Source organism: Bidens hawaiensis, unplaced genomic scaffold, assembly GCF_021521415.1.
Source record: "Bidens hawaiensis isolate Kalapana, Puna unplaced genomic scaffold, B.hawaiensis_p1.1 tig00044694_1, whole genome shotgun sequence".
In the NCBI taxonomy this organism is placed as follows: domain Eukaryota; kingdom Viridiplantae; phylum Streptophyta; class Magnoliopsida; order Asterales; family Asteraceae; genus Bidens; species Bidens hawaiensis.
This window is the reverse complement of record NW_027497935.1, coordinates 91,939-105,072: the sequence shown is the minus strand read 5'-3', so window position 1 is coordinate 105,072 and position 13,134 is coordinate 91,939.

Sequence of the window (13,134 nt, the reverse complement as noted above, 5' to 3'; positions counted from 1 at the left end):
CCTCACAATAAAAAAAGGTACCATATTTGTGTAAAAGCCTTCCTAATTTCATGTATAACATGTTTCAATTTATAGTTTAAATTGACTTTTAAAGTATTTTAGAAGGCAATATATGAACGATTACATGTGGTATCAGAGCAAATCCTGGTGAGGCAAACTTACTGATCAAACGAGGGAGATGGCCGATGAGTCGAATTCATTTGCATCTTTTGAAACACCCTCTGTTCTACAGTTTGATGGGGACTATGATCACTGGCGTCTAGTCATGGAGAATTTACTTAGATCCAAAGAGTACTGGGTTATAATCGAAACCGGGATTAGAGAGCCTAGAGAGGGTGAGACGATAACAGCGGCACAAATAACACAGTTGGATGTGTTAAAGCTCAAGGATTTGAAGGCAAGGAACTATCTGTTCCAGTCCATAGACAAGTAAATTTTCCGGACGATTACACAGAAAGATAGTGCAAAGCAAATATGGGAAGCTATGCAAACGAAGTACCAGGGCAACACAAAAGTGAAGCGTGCTCAGCTACAAAGATTGAGAAGAGACTTTGAAGTCTTAGAGATGAAGGAATGAGAGGGAATTACTGAATATTTCAGTAGGGTCATACGGTGGCCAATGATATGAGGAACTATGGTGAAGATATGCCTGATGTCAAAATAGTAGAAAAGATTTTGCGCTCCTTAACAGAAAATTTCAACTTTGTTGTATGCATAATTAAAGAATCAAAGGATATTGACATGCTGTTAGTAGATGAGGTGCAAAGCTCATTATTGGTGCATGAACAGAAGTTGTAGAAAAGAACCAATGATGATCATGTGTTAAGAGTAGAGAATGAGGGCACTGGTAGACGTGGTAGAGGCCGTGGAAGAGATTCACCAAGCAGAGGAAGAGGACGAGGACGTGGAAGGACTCGAGGTGATTTCGATAAGTCAATGGTGGAGTGTTATAAATGTCATAAAGTAGGACATTTCCAATATGAATGTCCAGGAGGGAAGGAAAGAAAGCAGTGAATTATGCAGAATTTGATGAAGGTGAAGATCTACTGCTTATGACACATGTCGAAATAAATGCAGAACAAAGCAAGGGTATTTGGTTTTTGGATTCAGCATGTTCAAATCATATGACAGGTACACGAGATTGGTTTATTAGTTTGGATGAAAGTTTTCAACATACTGTTAAGTTAGGAAATGATGGCGAAAGGTATTGGTGACATAAGACTTGAAATAGAAGGAATTGTACAAGTGATAACTAGGGTCTACAATGTCCCAGAACTGACTTCTAGCCTGCTAAGTTTGGGACAACTCCAAGAAAAGGATCTGACAATAGTAATCAAACAAAGGAGATGTAAAATCTACCATCCTCAACGAGGGTTAATAGTTAACTCAAGTATGACAAGGAACAGAATGTTTCTAGTTAAAGCAACTATGAAGCCCCCCAACAGTCAATGCTTGAAGGTCGACGAGGAAAGGCATTCCCAAACATGGCACAAAAGGTTTGGGCATATATATCAAAAATCTCTAAAGACGATGCAGTATAGGCAGCTTGTGAAAGGATTGCCAAAAGTCGCTGAGCAAACGAAGACTTGTGAAGTTTGCAATATTGGTAAACAACAAAGGGAGAGTTTTCCAAAGAAGAGTACATGGAAAACAACCAAAAGATTACAGCTAATACACACCGACTTGTGCGGTCCCATTACACCAATTTCACCTAGTGGGAGAAGGTATGTTATGGTACTTATTGATGATTTTTCTAGAAAGGGTTGGGTTTATTTTCTGGCTAAGAAAAATGAAAGTTTAGAAATCTTTAAAAAATTCAAGATTATGGTTCAAAATGAAACTGGGCTCAAGATTAAAGCGTTGAGAAGTGATAGAGGTGGGGAGTTTACCTCTAAATTGTTCAATGAATTCTATGAAATGCATGGCATCAAAAGACAATTAACGGCTTCCTACGCTCCACAACAAAACGGAGTTGCAGAACGTCGAAATAAAACGTTAATGAATATGGTAAGATGTGTGTTGGCTGAGAAAGGAATGCCAAAATGGTTTTGGATAGAGGCTACAAATTGGGCATGTCATGTTATAAATCGATGCATTACCACGACCCTAGATGATAAGGTTCCAGAAGAGGCTTGGTCAGGAACAAAACCTAATGTGGACTACTTTAGGGTTTTCGGTTGTATAGGTCATGTCCACGTGCCTACACAACTAAGAAGAAAGTTAGATGACAGGAGTCACAAGTGTGTCATGTTGGGTATTATCACTGAATCTAAGGCATATAGGCTATATGATCCTATTCAACAGAGAATAGTTATTAGCCGTGATGTTATTTTCGAAGAAGAAAGAGGATGAGACTGGAAAAAGGAAGATATCGGGGTGTTGATAATTCCGGATGGTGATTATGAGGAAGAGACTAACAACGAGGAACCTGTTGAAGACACGAACCAAATGCAACAACAGTCTTTAGGTGCAAACTGAATCGATCAAGGAAGTTCAAGTTCTCATATTTCTAGTCAAAATATAAGGGGGAGTGATGTTTCTCCTACATCCACACAAGTTACTCCTACATCAGTACAGTGGAGATCAGTCAATAGTAAGGGTACAGTAAGACACCTGTTTGGATGAATGATTACCAAAGTGATGAGGGGTAATCTGAAGATGAAGCTGAATTTGATATGTTTAGTTCGTTTGGAGCTGACTTAGCAATGTTCAGCTCCTTTGGAGATCCAACAACCTTTGAAGAAAAGCGAGTTGAAGTCTATTGAACAAAACCAAACTTGGGAGCTGGTTGATTTGCCAAATGGAGTAAAACCTATTGGGGTCAAGTGGGTTTACAAGACAAAGCTAAATGAGAAAGGTGAAGTAGATAAGTATAAAGCTCGATTAGTCGTGAAAGGCTATGCTCAACGAAAGGGGATCGATTATGAAGAGATATTTGCTCCGGTGGCTAGATGGGATACAATTAGAACTATTGGGCTATATTTTGTGGTTTATGCTTGTATTTTTGGGCTTAGGTTAGGTGTATTATGTAAACCGAGAACCTTATGGTTCTCAGTGGGCTTTGGCTTTTGTTGGGCTGGTATGTTGGCTATCCTATTTATAGATATCTTATATAGGGTTTAGGGGTTGTTGACATGTGTGATTTTGGCCGTCTAGTATCATAGATACATTAGACGAGTATTGTAAACATTGTGCTTAAGCACCCGACGTTAATCATAATGTGTGTTTTGAAGTAATCTTTTGAGTTATTTATACTTATTCTTGTATCATCTTGTGTTGGATTTGCGCACCAACATTAAGATCAGTTGATATCATATTGAAAGATCCTCCATGGGACTTACAATTGGTATCCGTAGACCTATTCAGGCTCGTTATTGTGATATCAACGGATTCAAAAGTTATTCGTTTGGTGTTTTTTGGTGATTCTCCGGCGAGTTTACCAATTGGAGAAGAAAAGAGATTTATTTTGGATAGAGATTTGGCTAATCTGGAAACAAATTTGAATCCCGTAATTCACAGAATTCAGTTGGTTGCTAATCTTATTCCATAATTCAGTTCTCGGGTGATTTTGGCATTTCTCGGCTTCTAAACAAGGGTTTTCGGCGTAACATCAGTGTCTTCGGTCAAGAAATAGTATTCTCGGTGATTATCGGTCAAATCTTGCAGTTTTCGGTCAACATTTGTAGTATTCGGTGGAAGCTTTTTTTCGGTCAGAAACCGAACCGAGAACCTAGTTGGACCTGATTAATAAATTTTTTATAAAATTGAACAGTTAACCAACAGTAATGTGTCATCAAATGCTTCACTCCATCAAGAACTAGATTCCATAATGGGGACGACCACTCGTCTACTGTCACATGAGGGATTCAGTGAGTGGAAATTTCGATTCGAGAAGTATGTTAAGATAAAAGATGCTAAGATCTAGAGAAACATAGTTAGGGGATCCCAAATCATCACGTATCAACATGAGAATTCAACTGAAGTTGTTGTGAATTCTGTTGTAATGTATGATGATGATGATCTTGCTAAAGTTGAAGAGGATGAAAAGGCCCTATCAACCTTAACTATGGCTCTCTCACCTGAGATTGCTTTAAGTTTTAGAGAACTTCAATCTGCTAAGGAGTTGTGGGAGGCGTTAATTGAAATGTATGAAGGAAATGAAGACATGAAGAGAAGTCGCCAAGATTTGTTGCGACAGAAATTCAATATGTTCAATCATGTGTTGGGAGAATCATTGGAAACACAACTTCAAAGATTCATTGCTCTTGTGACTGAGATGAGATCCACAAGCATCTATCTGGCAACATCTGAGATAAAAGCAACGTGCAATAAACCATGCAAACTCCTATAGTGCTATTGGTTACAACGTCGCTTCCAACAATGCCCTTATCTCACAAGACAGCTTGTCTATGTTTAAAGCCACTCAGCAACTTCAACCTCAAGGAAACTTCCAAATGTTCAAGTCCACTCAAAGCCAACTGTCTTCCATCCCATCTCAACCAGCTCCAGTTTTCTTCACTAAACCTGCTCAAGGTGGTCAACCTCAATCATCTGGTGCTGCTCCCAATCAGAATTCCAGTCAGATTCCCTTTATCCCAAAGGAAACTCAAGAGAACATAGCTTTAATGGTGGGATTCATGAACTGCTACAATGCATTCCTGGCTGGAGATTTGGTTCAACCTGTAGTTGCTGCTGAGCTTGATCAAATCCATCCAGATGATGTTGAAGAAATGGATATCTCTTGGCAAATTGCCATGGCAGTGTTTCGGGCCAAGAAGTTCACTAAGAGAACATGAAGGAACAATTGGAATATGCCAAACAACCAGAAGGTGGGTTTTAACAAGGATACTCTGAGATGCTACAACTGTCACGAGCCGGGTCATTTTGCTCGTGAATGTACCAACCCAGCAAAGGAAGGAAACACCGAACGGGCGCTGGTTCCAGTGGGAAATGTTAGAGGTGAAGTTGGGGGAAGCTCGGGAAATGGTGAAAGAGGTTTGGTTTCTCAATAATTTTCTTGGGATGATCAGATGGCTGCTCTCAACATTGGCAATCAGACTGCCAATTATGCTCATATTGAGAATGCTGAAGAAGAACATGCTGCTGAGGAGCAGATCAGGGAACTTCAATTTGCGTTCATGGCCTTCACTTCTTCCAGCTCATCTGAGGTAAATTTTCAACCGTGCTCTCAAGATTGTGTTGATAAAATTAATTTATACAAACTCCACAATGATAACTTGCTTAAAGATATGGAGAGAGTGAAATCTGAAAAACTTTAAGCTTAAGAAAAATGAAAAAGCCTTTTTAGATAAAATTGAAGCAATCTTTTGAGTTCTTTATACTTATTCTTGTATCATCTTGTGTTGGATTTCCGCACCAAAATTAAGATCAGTTGATATCATATTGAAAGATCCTCCACGGGACTTACATTAAGAAATCAATTTTTCATTAATCGGGATTCGTTTTTTATGATTGCAAAATGTCATGGATCATTTATTTGGGCCAAGGTTTGTAATCTGGGTTCATCTGTTGGTCCATGAGGGTTCTCGGCCCATGAAGTTTGGCATATAAATGGATTTTCTAATTAAAATTATTATTCTCAAAAATGCCTCTTTCTGAAGAAAACTCATCTGGCCGAAAACCCTAATACCTTGCATTAAACTCAAGACAGTTTGCACTTAAGTTTCTTTGTGTACGAGTACAGGTATGATGTCGATCGAGGATGCAGCTTCTCACCACTGTGATAATCTTAGTAGGATTGGTTGAGATGAGATGTTAATTGATTCCGATAATGATATTAAGCGGTTTGGTCGTCGATTTTGATTGAGACCATTGTGATGGTCTTGAGAGATTAGTGCAGGTTCCATGGTGGATTGGAGATTTCAGTCATTTGGAAGGGATGACACGGAGTTCTAGACGGAATTCAAAAAGTTTTTTTTCGTTGGCGGTTTGACCAAAAAACTCATGGTTAACCAAATGGTTCTCGGTTGACTTTGGTTGACCGAGATCTCCTGTCCCTGACCGAAAACTCCATACTTTAACCGAAATCTCTTTACATGGACAGAAGTCAGCAAATTTGGACAAAACAATTATCAAATTACATTACTAAATCTCGCTTGAGAAATTAAAATTGATGTTCTTGAACTCATGATTGTTATTCGAGTTGTGAAAACATTCACTAATTTAGCTCGTTTGTTGCAGAAATGGCTGATCAAGCTCCTTTAAAGTTCGTTGATAGTCACAATATAGCTGGATACTTGTTTGATCCCCCTCCAGCACACAAGGAGTTCAACTCCATGATCGTTGGCCTCAATACTTGCAGGATTTCCCACGCCTTGCAAGAAAGTCTTGTCATTTGCAAGAGAATGATCACGGACTTCTAGAATAACGCATCAATCAACCAGCGAGGACCAGGTGGAGTTGTCTTTATTGATTCCAAAGTACAGAAACAGTCGGTCGTCATCACAGAGGCTATTATACGAGAAGTGCTCTTATTTGGAGATCAACCTGATTACCCAACAGAGTATTCAATTGTTGTTATTTCTGAGGTCCTTACAAGAATGGGCTACGAAGGATCCTACCCTCCTACAGTCAATAAGTTGTTTCACCCGTACTGGAGATTTATGATACACACATTCTTTACGTGTGTGTCGAGACGAAAAGGAGGTTCAGATGAGATTTCCCACACGCAGATGTCAGCTATTGTTGCTCTGATCATGGATTGGAATTACAATTATTCCAAGTTCGTTTTTGATGAGATGATGAGCAATCTGAAGGGAAAGAAGAAAGATGTTTCTTATGTATCCTCGATTTCTACAGATGATTTTTGATTCACATTACACTGATCTTGTTAAATCTGTTGAGACACTGGATATGAAGTCACTGGGACCTAATAACTTTGGGTTGATGAAGCAAATCAAAGGATTTTTCTAAGCTTAAATCTGAATTCAGCATAAAGTGTTGTCACCATCTAGATGCCAAGCAGGAGATTGCTGAATTAACTGCTAAACTGGAAGCCTCCAAAATTGAAATTTTGAATTTAACTGCTAAATTTGAAATTTTGAATTTAACTGCTAAATTTGAAAGAGCAGAGCTTGATTTTAAAAAAGTCGAGGGTTCTAGTAAAATAGTTAGCTCAATGATTGATAATCTGCTATGGTGGAAAGAAAACGAAGGTAGGGGTATAGGTTATAGTCAGGTACCCACACCTTACAATAACAACTATGTTCAACTTCCTGTCACCAAAGAACAGGAAGAAAAGGTACAGGGCATGAAGTACGGTAAACAAGATAAGAATGACAAGTCTGAACTTGTGAATACAGATGTATCCACTTCAGGAGTGAACGATTCTAACGTGTTTACTTCATGTGCAGAGAAAGTATTTGTTGAGGATTGGACTGATGAGGATGATGACTCTTGTGTTTCGTTTAATAAAGACATTAACTCTGATGTTTCTTTAAAACTGCCTGTTTTGAATTCTGTAAGGTCGTCGGTTTGTGTGGGCTCTGGTGTTAAGGGCAAAGACAATTGTGTGGTTGATTCTGTTAAAACTGTGAAATCTGATGATGTGGGTTTTGATAAGAAAACTAAAAATAAAAGTTTAACTAAAAACTGCTCACCACCCAAGTTCATTAAAGAGGGATGCTCAAATGAACTAAAGGGGGTCGAACCGAACAATGTGTCAAATTATAAATATCAAGCTAAACGTACTGACCCACACAATAGGTCAAGAGAAAAGGTTCACCATAATGATTTTTATGTAAAACGTCAAACTTGTTTTAACTGTGGGGTTCCTGGTCATATTGCTAGAAACTGTCCACATCGTCCATATGTGCCTTACTATGGATTTTACCAGAGGAATATGCCTCGTGATACCTATCGACGAAATTTTTGGTATCACAATGAAAATCCTTCTGATGGTGATTGGAACAGGAACAAAACTGGTAGGTTTAGTCCTCATCAGACCAAGCCTAACATGTCTAGTAAAAGGAATAGAAACTATGTTTCTACTTCAAAAACGAATTCGATTTCTAAGCCTCGGCCTGTCGGGAGAACAAATTCATTTGTTCCCTCTACACGCAAACCAGAGATTGAACCATCCATTCATACAAAAAACATTAAATATTTCAATGGTAAATATAAATTGATGCCTAAGTCTCCGGTAAAGAAGGTTTCTTCTTCAATTTTAGATAATCGAGAAGATATGTCATGGCAGCCCATAACCAGGGTAGACGAGTCAGGAGTACCCAGTGTCACTATGGACTGGGTGCCAAAATCTAATTAATCCCGCACTTTGTGCAGGAGCAACTATGGAGGAATATCATCAGACCTTGGTATGTTGATAGTGGCTGTTCCAGGCAAATGAAAGGAGACATTTCCCAGCTACACGACATTCAAACTTTTAATGGTGGGTTGTGTCCTTTGCGGGTGGAGAAAAAGGGAAGATCACACAGAAGGGTACTGTAAGTAACGGTATTCTGAAATTTGAGAATGTTAATTTTGTTCCAGAGCTGAAGCATAGTTTGTTGAGCGTGTCATAAATCTGTGATGAAGGGTTTTCAACTCATTTTACTAAAAGGGAGTGTTTGATTTTGAAACCGGGTATCATTATACCTGAAGACTGGATTCTTGTTCGATCACAAAGAAAAGATAATGCTTACGTGATCGACATGAACAAAAATGTTCCTAATGAAATAACTTGTTTGTTCTCAAAAGTGTCTGAACATAATGCAATGCTTTGGCATCGTCGTCTAGGTCATGCTAATATAAAAAATCTGAATCGTCTTGCTAAAAATGATTTGGTACATGGATTACCCCTTAAAGATTTTGTTACCATTGAAAATTGTGTGGCCTGTGCTCTGGGCAAGCATCATCGAAAATCTCACAAGCCAAAACTGATTAATACCATCTCATCAGTTTTTCAGCTATTGCGTATGGATCTTTTTGGTCCAGTTCATGTCTTAAGTCTTTCTCGCAGCTCTTATTGTTTGGTTATCACTGATGATTACTCACGTTTTACTTGGGTATTTTTCTTGTCAAATAAGAGTGAAACTGCAGAGCTGATCAAGTGGTTTGTGGTGCTGATGGAAAATCAGCTGAATCTGAAGCTGAAAGGAATTCGTTGTGACAATGGTACGGAGTTCAAGAATGCTTCATTGAATTATTTTTGTTTAGAAAAGGGGGTGCTTCGTCAGTACAGCTCAGCTCGGACACCACAACAGAATGGTGTGGCTGAAAGGAGAAACAGGACTCTTATCGAGGCAGCAAGGACCATGCTGTGTGACTCTAAACTGCCTCTGTTCTTCTGAGCTGAAGCCATCAACACGGCGTGCTATGTTAAGAATCGGGTGATAATCAACAAATCAAAAATGAAAACTCCATATGATATCGTTTATGGTCATAAGCCTGCTATTGCACACTTCAGAGCCTTTGGTTGTCGGTGTACTCTACTGAATCTTGAGTCTACTCCGAAGTTTGGTGCCAAAGCTGATGATTGTTACTTTGTTGGGTATGCTGGTCACACCGCCTACAGAGTCTACAATAAGTCAACTAAACAGATTCTTGAATCCTATGATGTTCGTTGGTTGGAAGAAAACGAGACTGATGCACGTGTTAGTCCGGACTGGTTGTTCGACTACAATGAACTCTTCAAGCCATTCAATGTAGTTCCGGTCATCAACATAGAAACTTTAGGTGGTGCCACTGTAGATACTGAGAGAGAAGGTTCACATGCAGTATCTCATATATCTCCTCTGTTGGATGATGATGTCGCAGAACCACTTGATGACAAACCACCTGCGTCCGTCAGCCAATCAAAAGAAGTTACAGAAACCGTGCATATTCCAATCTCTTCAGTAAATGATTTAGCAGTTGAGGGGGAGAGTCCTATTCGTCAAATCTTCGGGAGCACTTTGTAAACAAATCAAAACTAAATATTGTTGTTTCGATCACCATAACAACGACGGAGTAGTATTTTAGTTTGTTTTTGAGTTTGGTGGTGAAACAAGTGGTGGAAAACAAGTTATATATAGGTTTCGGGCATCAAAATCCGGTTCCAACGGCTATATTACCGTTGGAACCGGTTACAACGGCTCTATTCTCTCTCAAAAACCGGTTCCAACGGCTATATTACCGTTGGAACCGGTTCCAACGGCTATTTTGTGTCTCAAAAACCGGTTCCAACGGCTATATTACCGTTGGAACCGGTTCCAACGGCTAATTTGACCAATGTTTGACTAATAAAAAAAAACCCGCCGGAACCGGTTTTTTCGGGTAGGAACCGAACCGGTTACAATTAAGAACCGGGTAGGAACCGGGTTGGAACCGATGGGGACATACAAATAGGAGAACCGGGTACGATTTTCGGGTACAAAAATACCCAAACCGGGTATTGGGCCAACCGGGTAGGAACTGGAACCGGTTCCGGTTCGGTTCCACCAGTTAGGTTCCGAAACCGGTTTTTTTGTGCACCTCTACTTTAAGTCGTTAATAGCCACACACGGCACAATTTCCCTTCCTATATGCATCTCAAGTGCTACTGAGTTATATAAGCATGTCTATGTTGTATGGTCATTCCGAATGAATATGTTGCCAGCACTTCGTACTCACATAGTACGGCAGCTTCTGGATGGAAGAATCCATTCACTGATGTCGGTGAAAATCTATCTAACTTATCTCCTGTTGGAGATGTTCCCGGACAGCCAATTCCGACAAGAATCCAACGAAATCATCCTATTGAGAATGTTATCGGCTCTCTTGAAGTAGATGTGTCCACCAGAAGTCAGACAGGACACATAAACAGTTATTTGTTTTCTTGCTTCATCTCTCAGATTGAGCCGAAGTCAGTGGAAATGGCTCTTCAAGAACCAAGTTGGGTAGATGCCATGCACGAAGAGTTGAATCAGTTCGATAAACTGAAAGTGTGGAAGTTAGTTGAACTGCCAAAGGGAAAGAAAGCACTAGATACAAGATGGGTTTTCCGAAACAAGCAAGATGACATGGGAGTTATTGTTAGAAACAAGGCACGGTTAGTTGTTCGTGGTTTTCATCAGGTTGAAGGGTTAGATAACACCGAAGTCTATGCTCCTGTAGCTAGACTTGAGGCCATTCAGATTTTTCTGGCCTATGCGTCTTTCATGGGGTTCACGGTATATCAGATGGATGTTAAGACCGCGTTTTTGTATGGTGAAGTTAAGGAAGAGATTTACGTGGATCAGCCACCGGGGTTTGTAGACCCTAAGAATTCTAATCATGTCTACAAGTTGGATAAAGCACTATATGGTCTTCACCAAGCCCCTCGGGCATGGTATGCTACGTTGACGGCACATCTTCTGGGACATGGTTATGAAAGGGGGACCATTGATCAAACTCTGTTCCTTAAAACAGTCGGGAAAGATTTGATTCAGGTGCAGATTTATGTGGATGACATTATTTTCGGTTCTACCAGTGCTGCGCTGTGTTCAGAGTTTGAAGAGGTTATGAAGAAGATGTTCGAGATGAGCTCGTTGGGGGAGATGACAACATTTCTAGGATTACAGGTTCGTCAGAGCTCGACGGGAATTTTGCTGCATCAAGGAAATTACATTGAAGATATGCTTGCAAATTTTGAATTTCAAGATTCCAAGAGTGCCGCCACTCCAATGGCAGAAAGGCCTCTTCTGACGTCTGATCCTGAAGGGAGTCCCGTAGATCAAACGTATTATCGATCGATGATCGGGTCTCTGATGTATCTCACCGCCAGTCGTCCAGACATCATGTTTGCAGTCTGTCAATGTGCTCGCTTCCAGGCTAATCCTAAACTCTCTCATTTAATTGTTGTTAAACGTATATTTAGATATCTTAAGGGACAACCGAAGTTAGGTCTTTGGTATCCCAAAAACTCAGAATTTGATCTTTATGCTTTTGCTGATAGAAATTATGGTGGAGATGACATTTACAGGAAATCCACATCTGCCAGCTGCCAGTTTCTAGGAGATCGTCTCATTTCATGGCAGTGCAAGAAACAACAAACGGTGTCCATTTCAACTGCCGAGGCGGAGTATGTTGCTGCGTCAGCTTGCTGTTCACAGGTTATCTGGATGTAACATCAATTGCTGGATTACGGTTTGGAATTTCTTAACACTCTCATATTTTGTGATAATGATGCTGCTATTGCAATTGTTAAAAATCCCGTTCAGCATTCCAAAACCAAGCACATTGACATCAAGGTCCATTTTATTCGTGACTGTTACGACCGAAAACTGATTCAACTTGAACAGGTCCACACTAATAATAATGTGGCGGACCTATTTACAAAACCGGTCGGAATAGCGAGATTTAATGTGCTTGTGGGATTTCTTAAGATGTTGCGTTTTGATGACTGAGTATTTTTGAGGTGTAAATTGTATACATAAATTTTTTTCTTCATGTCATAATTTCTGTACAAATTTAGGGGGAGAAAAGGAAAAATACAAAAAGAGTGTGTGTGTGTGTGTCTAATTAAAAATTTAAAAATAAAAATTTTGTTCCTTTGCTTAAAATCATGTCGGCCACTCAAGTTCAACGGACATATTTCATATGTTTGGTCCCGTCATCAATGTTTGACTCTAGGGATAGCCATTAACCTTAGGACTGAAACTGACCGGGGCGACTAAGCATTCATAAAAAAAAAAATTTGGTTTTGATTTAACTATCCCTTTAAATTCCCTCACTGAAAGTTATGTCGGCCGCCTAAAGTTTGAAGGACACATTTTATTATGTGTTTGGTCCTATCATCTACCTGTAGACACATAGGATAGCCATTCACCTGAAAACTGAAGGCAGCTAGGATGATTGAGTTCAAATCATCTTCGGGGTATCATCTGGGAAGTGATATTATTATTCAGCTAAAAGCTTTTCAGAAGCTTAAAGTATTTTCAAATGAAAATTGATCCAATATTTGAGAAATGATAGATAAATTGATTTTGTGTGCCTAACTTGTGAAGTTATTAGGCTAAAAAGGCTTTTGATTAGTCATTGATGTGTATGGTAACTTTCCATGATAACTAAAAGTTTAAAGTGATATAAACTAAATCTGCTAAACTTATGGTGGAGAGTCATTTTGAAGATACTCTACATGTCCCTAGATACATCTCTCCGAATGATAAGCAGAAAAGT